The sequence below is a fragment of the Macrotis lagotis genome, chromosome 2 (genome assembly GCF_037893015.1).
Source record: "Macrotis lagotis isolate mMagLag1 chromosome 2, bilby.v1.9.chrom.fasta, whole genome shotgun sequence".
Lineage (NCBI taxonomy): Eukaryota > Metazoa > Chordata > Mammalia > Peramelemorphia > Peramelidae > Macrotis > Macrotis lagotis.
In genome coordinates this window covers 7,294,766-7,307,316 of record NC_133659.1, presented here as the reverse complement: position 1 = coordinate 7,307,316, position 12,551 = coordinate 7,294,766, and the positions used below count along the sequence as shown (strand labels likewise).

The window sequence follows — 12,551 nt, the reverse complement described above, 5'->3', positions numbered from 1 at the left end:
AAATTCCTTCTAAATGTAAGCAAATGCGATTTGTTTACCATTTTATGGGAAACACTGTTTTGGTCCCGCCAGTGCAAAAGTTATTTTTTAATTAAAACTGATCAGTAATGTACTTTTGTGCCCACAATTTGGGGTGTGTATGTATGTGTTTGAAGCTTCAGAGGATTACCACAGATATAAAGATTGGATTGGAGGGGATGTTTGTTAGAGTCTCTGGTCCCACCCTTTCCCTTCACAAATGAGTAAATTCATAAGTGGAAATTTTGACTTGCCCAAGGTAACAGGAACCACAGACCACAGGAAGCTCCAGGACCAGGGATCTTTACCTTTTCCAAAAGTACAGATACAAGTGTCTTAATTCTGCATATATCTTCCCTAAATTAATCTTGTGTTGGGATTAGTAGCAAGAACAAAAAAAAATGACTGTGTTCACACAAACCTCGGTGGGGGTGGGATGAAAAAAGCAGTCAAAGGTGGAAACTGGTGTTCAAGGCCATAGTGTTACTTTAATAAACAGTAAAACCACAGAATATTACTGGAGAGTAGCACGTTTCGGGGTAACAGCATTTGTCTTCACTACTGTGGTCCTTGGTTCTTTACAAGAGAAAGAAATTTCGTATCCACAATGACTTACAGAATTCACATTTCCTTCATTTCCCATCACTAAGTGGCTTATCTTCAACTTACATACATCATGTAAGAGGAAATAAAGCATGCTAATTGGGCCAGGCAGGATCCTCTGCCAGGGAGATGTCCCTATGAGCTCTTGCGGAGACTGGCCCGGGATGGAAAGACATTCTGTTCTGCCGCCATTGTCGACGGTATACCAAGGTAGAGTTACTGGAATCACAAATCTTGGAGCACACTTTTAAAAAACATAGATAGCCTAGAACATCACCTGAGAAGGCTCTCAGATGGCACAGATTCAAATCCATTTGGCCAACAGAAGCACTGTCTACAGTTACTAACTTAACAGCTGCAATACAAACCCAAGTTCAAGAGCAGAATCAATTGGGGAGCGGTGGACAAAAGGGCTGCCATAGTCTCAGAGGCAGCACAGAACTGATTTTGACTGGGAAGGGTGAGAGGCCAAAGGGCCCACATCCCTGAAAAAATCTCCTGAAAGATTTGTGCTGTCTTATTTTTCCAAACAAAAGCAAAACAATCAAAGGGGAAGAGGGATTGATATCGTCTTCCAGAGGGGATACAGAGCTTATCTGCATCAACAGAAAATTGACTTTGAATACACCTGACCTGTCCTAGCAGAAAAAAAGTGGGGGGGATCACCCATTTGAGCTTTGGGCAGAGTTCTGAACTGTTCCTTTATTCCCCTAGTGATGGAGAAAGAGATATTTTTTAAAAAAATACTTGTAAGCCAATACCACCTTCATTCAGGGAGGGATAGAGGATGGTCAAACTGACTTTTTTTTTTTCAATTTTAGCATTCACCCCAAAATTTCAAATTTGTTGGAGAGGAAGATAAAAGTCTTTATTTGTTTGTTGTTGTGAAGGCACACCCATGCTGAACTTACAGGAAAAAAAATAAAGCAGGACTGCATAGCGCAGTTATATTACAAGGCTCATTCTTGAAACCTGAATATCATGCTAGCAGAAAAATCTAGATATGTGTTATATTTTGAAGAAATGGTCTGAAGGCAATCGTATTTGCTTTTGTTTTTCTAAAAAAAAAAAAGGAAAAATGCATCTGTGTAAATGGGAAGAATTTTTTTTTTGAAATAGGGAACTAAATGATTGTATTGCAGCCTCAAAGAATCCCATATTCACTGCAATATTTGTTTTTTTTTTTTGTTGTTTTTTGTTTTTTGTAAACTACGGTCTGCAAGGTAGCAGACCATGACTGAATGCTTTTGAAAAGTTGTTGCTTACAAACATGAAATCACAATTAATATCCTCTAAAAGTAATTTCAGAGCTCGCACGTCTTAAAAAAAGGACAATGTGCACGGTAATGCAGCTAATCAAAAAAGGAGTCGAATTAAAGTATTTACATAATGAGCAATTCTACAGAAGGCCATCATTCCCCATGTAAGCACTGCTGATTACATCCCACGCTGCTCGGGACAAACTGTACCAGATTGGATCCAGTCATTGGCGCTTTCAGAGTATCCTTCGAAGCCTTTGAGGGGTCTGGAGGTTTATTGGAGAATGATGTCCTTCAGGTAGAGTATGCTGGTGAGAGGGGGCAGTGACCAGACCAGGGACCAGCAGGAGAAAAGGTCTTCAGCACTTCCGGTGATGCCATACTGGGCTGTACTTGGAGCTGGGGAGAGAAGAAGTCGACCATCAGGAGGATTTAAGGGAGGCAGCCCACTCTCCCTAAAGATTGTTGGGGGACCCTTCCTACCCACTGGCAAAGCGAAGCTCCTTTAGAGAGAATTCAGATTGCCCACCCAAGTTGGGTTCACATTTCAGTACTGACCCCACCAACATCATGCCCCCAAGTCATAGAAACACGGAGGCCCTTCCCTTCCCACCCCCACCACAACTCTCCATCTTTTTGTGCATCATCTTCACCAATGAAGATGGGGATTGACTTTCTTTTTCTTATTTGAATCACCTAGATTAAAAGAGTGTCTGGCTCATGGTGGGTATTTAACAGATGTCTACTGACTACTGACCAAGGGAGTCTCCAATATCATAGAACTGCAGCTTCACTGAGATGGTAAAAAATTCTCAGGCTCCCTTCCTCCAAAAGACCAAATTATAGCTCAAGGAAGGCTGAAGGAAGTTTGGAGGTCATCTCATTTTACAGCTGGGGACATTGAGGCCTAAGGAGATGTAATGGTTTACCAAGGTCACCCAGCAATATCAGAGGCAGACCCCAGAGGCAGAATGGTTTTTATTATCCTATGCTATCTTAGTGAAAGTCCAATTTTCTCTGACAGTTTTCATGGAGTCAGCAACGACCTGAGTAGATATCCTGCCCCAGACATACGAGCTGTGGGACCCTTAGCCTATCTCCATTTCAGTTTCCTCATCTACAAAATAGCACAAATCATAGGACCCCCCTCACTGGGTTGTTTTGAGCATCCATTCAAGGGAGTCTTATAAAAACCTTAGTTCAGTTTTAAACTATTAAAATTTTGGAGCATGCTCTATGTAAAGGGTTTCATGTGATATAAAATAGAATGTATTATTCCTTTTTTGGCTTCTCTATGGATCTTTCCAATATTGACCAGGGAAGCTAAAGGTCATACAGAATTTTAAGCAAAACAACAAAATTAGATTCTCATCAATGTAGCCAAGATATATGATGTTAGAAGTTTAATTTTAGCTCTGATCTAGGGGGTACTCAAGAGGAGACTTTGACTCATTCCCAGGGGCTCCTTTCTTTTCCCTGGAAGAGATAATAGGCAGCATGGCACACTAGGAGAAATCTGGTTTCAGAAGTCCTGGGTTTGAGTTCTGATCACACACATACTGGCTTCGGGAGCCAATCAGAACTATCATGACCTTCATGTACCAATGGCAGGTGCCCCTCTGTACTAGTAGAAGGCATTTTCTTTATTATTGAAAGTATAAATCTGGTCCCACAAAAAAACAAAACAAACTTAAAATAAATATGAGTACTTTGATTAGTGATTGAACTTTCCTCACCATAAAAAATGCTTTCTTTTGCCTTTTCTTAATGAAATTTTCATTTCAAGTCCCTCCACTTAATAAGAAAATGAATGTCATAAAGAAACCTCTTAATTCTGTCCCTTCACCCCAATCTATAAATGAAAACCAGGTATACTCTTAGGTCCTCAGCTTATGAATTACCTGCAGGTTGTTTCTAATGGGACTTTCACAAATGGATATAATGCCTGGCAGCAGGAAAAAGAAATTGGTTTGTTTATGTCTCTTCAGGACTAAGGGAAGAGGAAAGCTGCACTTGCTCCCCCCAATGGAGAATTTCATTGACAGTATATATGCAAACAGGGTGTTGTAGTGAAACGGGATTTAACTTCTTGGGATATTACTTTGCGACATACACAAAACCAAATTAAATGTTCAGTGTCCTTATTTTCATCACAAATTAGCAAAAAAAGGAGGATAAAAGAAGTTTTGTTTCAGAGCAAATAGCTTTTCAAAGGCCTGGTTTAATAGACACCAAGGTTCAGAGTTTGAAAATGCTAAAATAAATGAATAAACAATATAATAACTTTAACTTTTTACTTATAGAGATCCCTTCCTTTCCTCTTCCTCCCTCCCTCCCTCCCTTTTTCTTCCTTCTGTCCTTCCTCCTTTTTTCCCTTATTTACTCCCTCCCTTCCTTCCTTCCTTCCTTTCCTCCCTCCTTCCTTCCCTCGCCTCCCTTCTTTCCTTCCCTCTCTCTTCCTTCCTTCCTTCCCTCATTTACTTCTTTCCTTCCTTCCTTCCTTCCTTCCTTCCTTCCTTCCTTCCTTCCTTCCTTCCTTCCCTCCCTCCTTTCTTCCTTCCCTCCTTCTTTCCTCCCTCCCTCTTTCCCTCCCTCCCTCCTTCCTTCCCTCCCTCCCTCCCTCCTTCCTTCCTTCCTCCCTCCTTCCTTCCTTCTTCCCTCCCTCCCTTCCTTCCTCCCCTCCCTCCTTCCTTCCTTCCTCCCATCTTCCTTCCTTCCTTCCTTCCTTCCTTCCTTCCTTCCTTCCTTCCTTCCTTCCTTCCTTCCTTCCTTCCTTCCTTCCTTCCCCCTCTTCTTTAAAAATTAGGATTCAATCAGCATCTATTGCACTTTCAGAATCACAAAATGTCAGACGTGGAAGTAACAACAGTGGCTCAGCTCATCTTACACCATCCTGAACAAGTGATTATTCAACCTTTGCTTTAAGGCCCAGTCTGATAAAGATGCCACTCTCCCTTGAGGTAGCCAGTCCATTCTACTTTTGGACAGTTTTACTTGGAAGACATTTGCCCTGCTCCTCCCCACCTGAGTCTGTCTTCCACATTCTAACCACTTTCCATCTCCTCTCCTAGTTCTGCCCCGTCCCCAACCCAACAGAAGTCTCTCTCATTCTATTTCCCAGCACCAGGGCCCCTCTGATGGGGGGAATTTGATCCCTGCCCCTTTTCAGTGTGCTAAGAGGAGGAGCCATGGCAATCACACATGATTATGATCGATGGGCAACTCTCCACTTTCTGGCCTCTCTACCCCAATTAGCCTTTTGGGTGAGTTTATGTATCTCCCATTCAAAAGGAGCACACAAGAGATGTATCCTCTTTCATGTTCCTGCGTGAGCAGGGGTCACTGGGAAGAGACTGTTGAGTTGAAGTTGTCTGTTGGTTTGGAAAAAGAAGTGGGAAACTTCCTTGAATGATGGCCACTGTTAAGAACTAGACCTTAAGTGACCCAAATAATTTGGTTCTTGTCTGAAAGTGCAACTGAGGTCTTCCTTTGTTTTCTTTTAGGGGGTGATACTTAGCAAAGAAAATATAGAATCTCTTTCCAATCTCTAATTCTGCCACTTCATAACAGTTTCAATAAATCAAAATTTATAGAGCACTTGAAGGTTTGTGAATTATTTTGAATATTAACTTACTTGATCCCCACAACAATCTTGGGAGCTAGGTGCAATTTTTACTCCCATTTCACAGATGATCAAACTGAGGCAAAGAGAAATTGAATGATTTAATGTGTTAAATGGCACACAGCTAGTAAGCATCTGAGCAGGATTTGGACTCCCATCACCCTTCAGGTCTGTGCCCTATCCATTGTTCCATGACATTCTTATTTTTCCATGCTTGGGTTGCAAACAGAATTATCCTCAATATTTGGTTAGTTTATCAATAGTTAAAATAAGAATAATAAAATAAGAAAAAGTCCCTCATGTGTTTTTATATTGCCCAAAATATATTTTCTAAGGGTTGTAAGGTTTTTGGTGAGAAGTATCTTTAGTCAGTTAAAGAGACCATGGTAAGTCCCATGAGGGACTTTCTTTGCACTCTTATTGAAGTCCAAGCAGAAGTCAAAGCAGCCAGAGAATCAAAGGCCAGGTCTCATCCAGAAGTGGCCCGGGGAATCAGGACAATCAGCTGCTCAATCAACATTTAGTAAACACCTACTATGTTCCAAGCTTTGGGGTAAGATAATTGAACAGACCAGTTGGTCAGCCACCAGGTTGGTGTCTGCACAAAACAAGTCAAGACAGTCAAAAGACAGAGAAACCTGCAGGAGATGAAGAGCCAATGCTCCAGAGGTTAGAAGCAAGATCCTGGGCCAGACACAAGGACCTTGAAGTTCAGGCAACTTTAGCCTTAGGCCAAAGACCACCCAAACTTTTGGATTTGGCAGGAATCAAATTATAACTAGGTTTCCAGAGCCAAGGATGGAGGCAGAAGAAGAAAAGTTCAGCTATATGGAGATAGACTAGTAGAGTGCAAAGAGACCCTAGAGTTCATCCAACCAATGTCTAGCCCAAGTAACGCCCCCCCCCCCCAAGGTTCATATAGACTACTCATCTCTCATTTCTGTGTCCCATCTCATCAGTTGTACCCCATGTAGAGGCCTCAACTTCTTGGGTTCCTTCACTTCCTTTGAGAAGCAGCTCAAGCATCATCTGCCTTTTCTAATTCCCCAATCACTCCTTTATTTGTAGCTACTTGGTGTCGTGATTCCCTTTATATTTATTTTGTGTCTACTTACAGAAGAACTTGCCTTAGTTTCATGGTAGGAAGATTGGGCTCTTTCTTTGCCTTTTGTATGCACAGATGGATAATGATGAGCATGTAACAGATCTATGTTATATATTGTATGTAATGGCTAATATTCATAATAATGAATGAGCTGATTGTCTCAAAATCAATAACTTCTTACTCAAAAAATGTAAGGTGAATCTGCCTAAGAAGACTAAATCATAGTAACCAATCCTCTGATCCATCACAAAACTAGGAAAAAAGGGCAGCTAGGGGGCACAGTGGCCTTGGAGTCAGGAGGACCTGAGTTCAAATCTAACCTCAGAAACTTAATAGGCTTAGCTGTTCAAGTCACTTAACCCCTTGTAAAATGCCTTGTAAAAACCAAAAACAAAGTATGAAAAAAGTGAAAAGAACAATTTTGAATTAGAAGTTAGAAGTAGGTAAGACTGGGCAGAGTATCAGTGTTTTATATTTCTTTGCACTGGTTCTTCATTTTTTAAAGGATGACCTTGTTTCTCCAAAGTTGATTTGGCCCAAACACATAATCCTCATTCTCTCTCTTATGACAGACCACATTTTTATTTTTCTCCAACGCATCATCTTTGAATGTATATGAAAAGAAAACTTAAAGTAGAACAGTGTGTGGATATTCCCAGTGTGGAATATCCTCCACCAATGCAGATCAGCAACTTTTTTAAAAAAAAATACTTAATCGGGGTGGCTAGGTGGCACAGTAGATAGAGCACCAACCCTGGAGTCAGGAGTACCTGAGTTCAAATCTAGCCTTAGACACTTTATAATTACCTAGCTGTGTGGCCTTGGGCAAGCCACTTAACCCCATTTGCCTCGCAAAAACCTAAAAAAAAATACTTAATCTTCTCATCTCCTCTAGGAGGTCCATTAGCTATTCCCAGTCTGTTTTCACTAAAGTTTTAAACTGCTCCATTTCTAACCTGAGGCAGTTCATCATACCCTTGGCAACGCAGTGGCATCCTGCTCCCAGAGGCTCACCACACCAGTGCTGACCTCTGCCAGTCATCCAACCTGCCCAGGCCCCTGCCTAGCAGAACCCCTTAGCTCCAGAGCTCTGCCAGTCTTCACCTCTCTGGTAGGAAGGATTAAAGTTCTAGCCAACCATTCTGGGACTTATAGCCTTAGCATTGCCTGGGGAAGCAAAAGGGGAAAGAGATCTGGGAGCTGATGGGGTTACTGAGCAGGGAGTTCCAGCTGAAATGGAGCTCAGGCAGGTGGGACTTCTTCCAGGCCTCAAGAGAACAATCCAATCTGGACTTTACCACTGATCTTATCTCATTGGAGGCGGATTATCCTTCCCAATAATTTGTAGCTGCTGCATGTGATTTCTATCTTGGCAGGTTTCCCTTGTCTTGCTACAATTTTTATTTTTAGGCAAGTACTGAAATTGTGAAATATTGAATTTTGGTACAATACCAATTACTCTTTTCGGTAATTCCCCTCAATTACACACGAGTTAACAGAAGTGGTTCTACTCGCGTTGGGAACTATTCCTGAAACAATGATCTGTAATCGCAAGTTTCTTGCGTTATCTCCATCCATTCTGTTTCTCTTGGAACAGCAACAAGGAAGACCAATCAATCAATCAAGGTTAGCAGCACCATGGGTGGGAGGGAGGGTAGGCTGATTGTTCTAGTATTAGAGGCTCAGCCAGGGCAGAGGTGCCAAAAAGCCTGCCACAAGTAGGCCATACACTGCCAACAGCAGAGTAAAAGGAAATTGGAAAATATTTAACAAAATAAATAAAAATACAATAAAACATCAATAACATTGCATTTTGTAGTTAAGTCAATATGGGGCTGCCTGGGATCCTTCCATTAAGTCTGGTGGTTTCTGGCTCTTAAGTGAGTTTGCCAACACTGGTCTAGAGGCAGCTAGGTTGTGCAGGTGATAGAGAGCCTGCCGGGTCTTCGGTCAGAAAGACCTGAGTTCAAATTTGAGGCAGCCCTGAAAATGACTAAATGGCAAGCCCTGGCCAAGAGCCGCAGGGTCTTCCCAGCATCAGCTTTTGTTAGAGGCAGGATTTGAACATGGGTTTCCCTGATTCAGAAGGCAGCCCTTTGTCTAAGAAGACAGAGCAGAGGGGTTGTGGGACATCCTAATTAATGAACTTGAGCACCTGTCTTCCCTGATGCACACATTAGCACACCCATCTAACTGGAAACAACTTTATTGATTCTACTCTCTTATTTCACTGCCTGTTTTGGGCTGCTTCAATTTTGCTTTTGGAAGAACTGGAGACTGCATATAGTTATGTGTCCAATAGTCATAGAAGGTGGGGCCATCCCCAGTCATCCTGATTCATAGCTGGCCACTGGACCAGATGGCTCTCTGGACCAGAGAGGCTGAAACCTTGCCCAGCATCCCTCACTTAAATCTAATTCATTTGCAAGTCATGATATCTCCTTCCTGATGTCATGGTCCTCTTTTAGAATGAAGGACAACCAATAACCACAACCATGGCACGTGGATTCTCACCCTCAACAAAAATTTACATTTGAATGTAGAATTAAAATTTATTACAGAATTATGACAAAGCAGACATTTTAGTGATTAATGTCAATTCAACATGGAAAACATTCATTTATGAGATCATATTGATAGTAGAGTCATTGTTCAATGGGGAAAACCTGATCAGACATGAGATTTCACTGGCACAGGGACCTCATCCCTGCAGATTGGCACCAGTTCTGGAATTCATGGTCTTAGAGAGTGCCTGGAGATTTGAGAGTTTGAGTGACTTGCTGAGAGTCAAAGATCAGTATGTGGTACCATTCTGACTAGTAGCAAATGGTGGCAGGAGGTGGCTTCATTGCTTTCTCAACTCCCCTCCTCATGGGTGAAAGAAATGTCTGAGGCCACCATTATTTGAATCTGTGGTGCCATGGACTAGCTTAGGTAGTTTTAGCCCAGTCTGGAGTTAGGAAGAACTGGGTTCAAATAAGACCTTAGTCATGAACTCATTGTGTGACCTTGGATGAGTCACTTCATTTTCAGTTTCCTCACCTGTAAAATGGTGCTAGTAGTGGCAGCTACTCCCCTGGTTTGCATGGATAAAAGTCTTCTTTTACTTTCTAGATGCTAGATTTGATTCCCAGAGCCAGGTGAACAACACATCATCTTTGAATGTATATGAACAGAAAACCAAAAGTATAACAGCACCTATGCAATTAGGCCAATCATTTTGTCAGTTCAAATTATTCAATTCAGTTCATTTTATCTGGTATTTATTAGTCACTAAAGAGGAGCCAGGTCCTGTAAATTCAAAGATAACACACAAGACAGTCTGCCTTCAAGGTGATGACATGTCATTGGATCTATTTAACTGGTTTAGTTTGTCACAGGGGAGTATTAGGGTGAATTTACAAGTGATGTAAAATTCAGATGGTTTGAAGAAGACTTCTTTTGGGGGAAATACTAGTTTATGAGCCAAACTGAATTTCCTTGAACCAATCAGATGAATAGTTTAGGAAGTTTTCATGATTGTCTCTGTCTCGACCCCTGCCCTGGGTAAGCTGCCAAATGGCTACTGAATGAAGTCATTGGTTCTTTAGGGTCCTATAATTTTAACACACATTCACCCCCACCCACCCAAATAGTCCCCTAAGTTTGGTTGTGTGAATGCCAGTAGGGAAATTGGCCTTGGTGGGATCAGCTGGCGAGTGGGCCTACTGTGAGGGGAACCATCAACATTCTATTATAAACAGAAGAATGCCATTGATATTCTACTAGTCAGGCAACAGGGAGGGATTCAAAAGTGACTTATGAGAGTGGTATCACAGGGCATGGAGAGCTTGGTGAAAGTGATAGAGTCAATTGTTTTGAACTCACAAAAATCTTAGAAATGATGTAAAAGAGGCACCTGGGGACTTGATGATAATAATTGATTAATGTGGTTATTATTGTGGTTAGCAGTTTTTTCATTTTTTCAAGGCAATGGGGTTAAGTGACTTGCCCAAAGTTGAATTTGAACTCAGGTCCTCCCAACTCCAGGGCCAGGGCTCTATCCACTATGATACCTAGCCATGCCTTATGGTTAGCATTTTGAAAAAAAGTTGGCACACACAGTTTTTCAACAGATTGTAAATAATGAAGTATGTGGCCTTTTATTTGGATGCTTGTTTTCTATAGTTCCTTTTTCTAGATTTTTTATTAATAAAAAGGTCTTTGCAAGAATGTGTTGCCTATGAAGTCTTTGTGAGGCAGGGGCAGTTTATGGTTTTTGTCTGTGTATCCCCAATGGCTAGAACATTACCTTGCACATAGTAGGTCTAAGAATTGCATATTTAATACTCAAATATTTGGACATCTGAGTATTTATCTATACATTATGAATGCTGTCCTATGTAGTCACCACTCATTTCCTTTCATAATTAGCTTCTAAGGTTTTAAGCTCTAAGACTAGAAATAGAAAGAGCTGTATCTATCCAATACCTCCATTTTATTGATGAGGAGGATGAAGCTGAGGGAGGTTGATGACTTCTCCAGGGTAAGAATGTAAGTATCCCAAGACACATTTCAATCCTAATCCTCAGTTTCCAGAGCCAGGATCCTTTCCACTTTTGCTGCTTCATCAGGACTTTTGCTTTATTAAAAGTTGGTATGTATAAGGAAAGTGTAGGGCTTCTCTTGAAAACCAGTTTATCCCACAAAAGAAAGGACCAGTATTGGAGACTGGAAGACCTGGAACAAATCTGCCCTCAGATATATCCTGACTGTGTTATTCTGAGTCAGTAACTTCACCTCTCACTGCCCTAAGCCACTCTCAAAGATTAAATAGCACATAACATCCAATCAATGCCAGTGGAGAGAGTTTCTGTGCTTAGGATAAATTTTGGACTGAAACCCCTTACCCCCATCACTCACTCAATCAAAACAGACTATTTTCTGTAGCTTTCTTCCTACCCCTTTTATTCCTACCACCCTCTTGTCTAAATTTCAAACTAGCAGCTCTGATTGAGCCTAGGAGATCAGATTCCCAATGAGATCTAAGTCATTAGATGAATTCCAAATCTGGTCTTTTGTCTAGTACCTTCTCTTTGGCATACACTAACTCTATCCTAACTTCTTCCCTGGAGTTTGCTCTCTTCCTATTTCCTTCTAGAATGCAATTTCAAGAAAGCCCAAGCCATACTCCTTCCTCTCTTGTCTGCTGCTCCACGACCTGTTCCTCCTGTCTCTCTTAGTCTGTTCCATTTCCTACCCTCCCCTAGTTCTGGAACCATGAGCAATCAATTCTGCCATTGTTCCTTGTATAGGTTATGTCAATATAATCCCCTTTGACTTCATTTTCCAAAAAACCTTGCTAGGTCACAGTGTTCTTCCCTGACTGATATTCCCCCCAGGGTGTTCTCTTGCTCATTAGAAAGTGAACTCCTTTGGGATAGAGTCATCCTTGATTATGCATTTGTCAGGTGAGCACTTCTTTCAATGGCTGGCACATAAAAGATGTTAATAAATGATTTTTCATTCAATCATTCATCATGTTCAATACATATTTATCCTGAAAAATGCAAATTCCTTAAGGGGAAAATGCTTTATTTTTGACTTAGTTTCCCCTAGCATGGGATGCTCAATAAAGGCTTATTGATTGATTAATTTTGGGGAAGGTCCCTAGAATATGTATCTCAGAGAATGTATTTCTGGGATCAAGTAACAGCCCCCTGTGCTCCAGGGTATTACTAATCAGAACAGAGGGCATCCAGGAACCATAACCATCAGAAACATTTATGCTGGGAGATTGAGGCATGAAGTCCTTTTTGTGGGTTAGATGCTGGCTCCCTAATAATGCTTCATCTCTCCCTGGCTTCTTTCAAGATTCAGCTCAAATCCCATCTTGCCCTTGGAAATACAAGCATCTTCTGCCTGAGGCTGGGGCTCCCATGCACATTGCTGACATCCTTGTTTC

The 12,551-nt window shown here is 41.4% G+C and overlaps 1 long non-coding RNA gene across 1 annotated transcript in view; it reads right to left on the bottom strand.

Moving 5' to 3' along the window:
• Positions 1 to 497: 497 nt before the first annotated feature.
• The window catches only part of LOC141512334 (uncharacterized), a 249,086-nt gene continuing 237,032 nt past the window's right edge, over positions 498 to 12,551 (bottom strand). The window contains exon 3 of the long non-coding RNA XR_012475459.1: positions 498 to 2,279. This is a non-coding gene — a long non-coding RNA (uncharacterized LOC141512334). The remainder of the gene's footprint in view (positions 2,280 to 12,551) is intronic.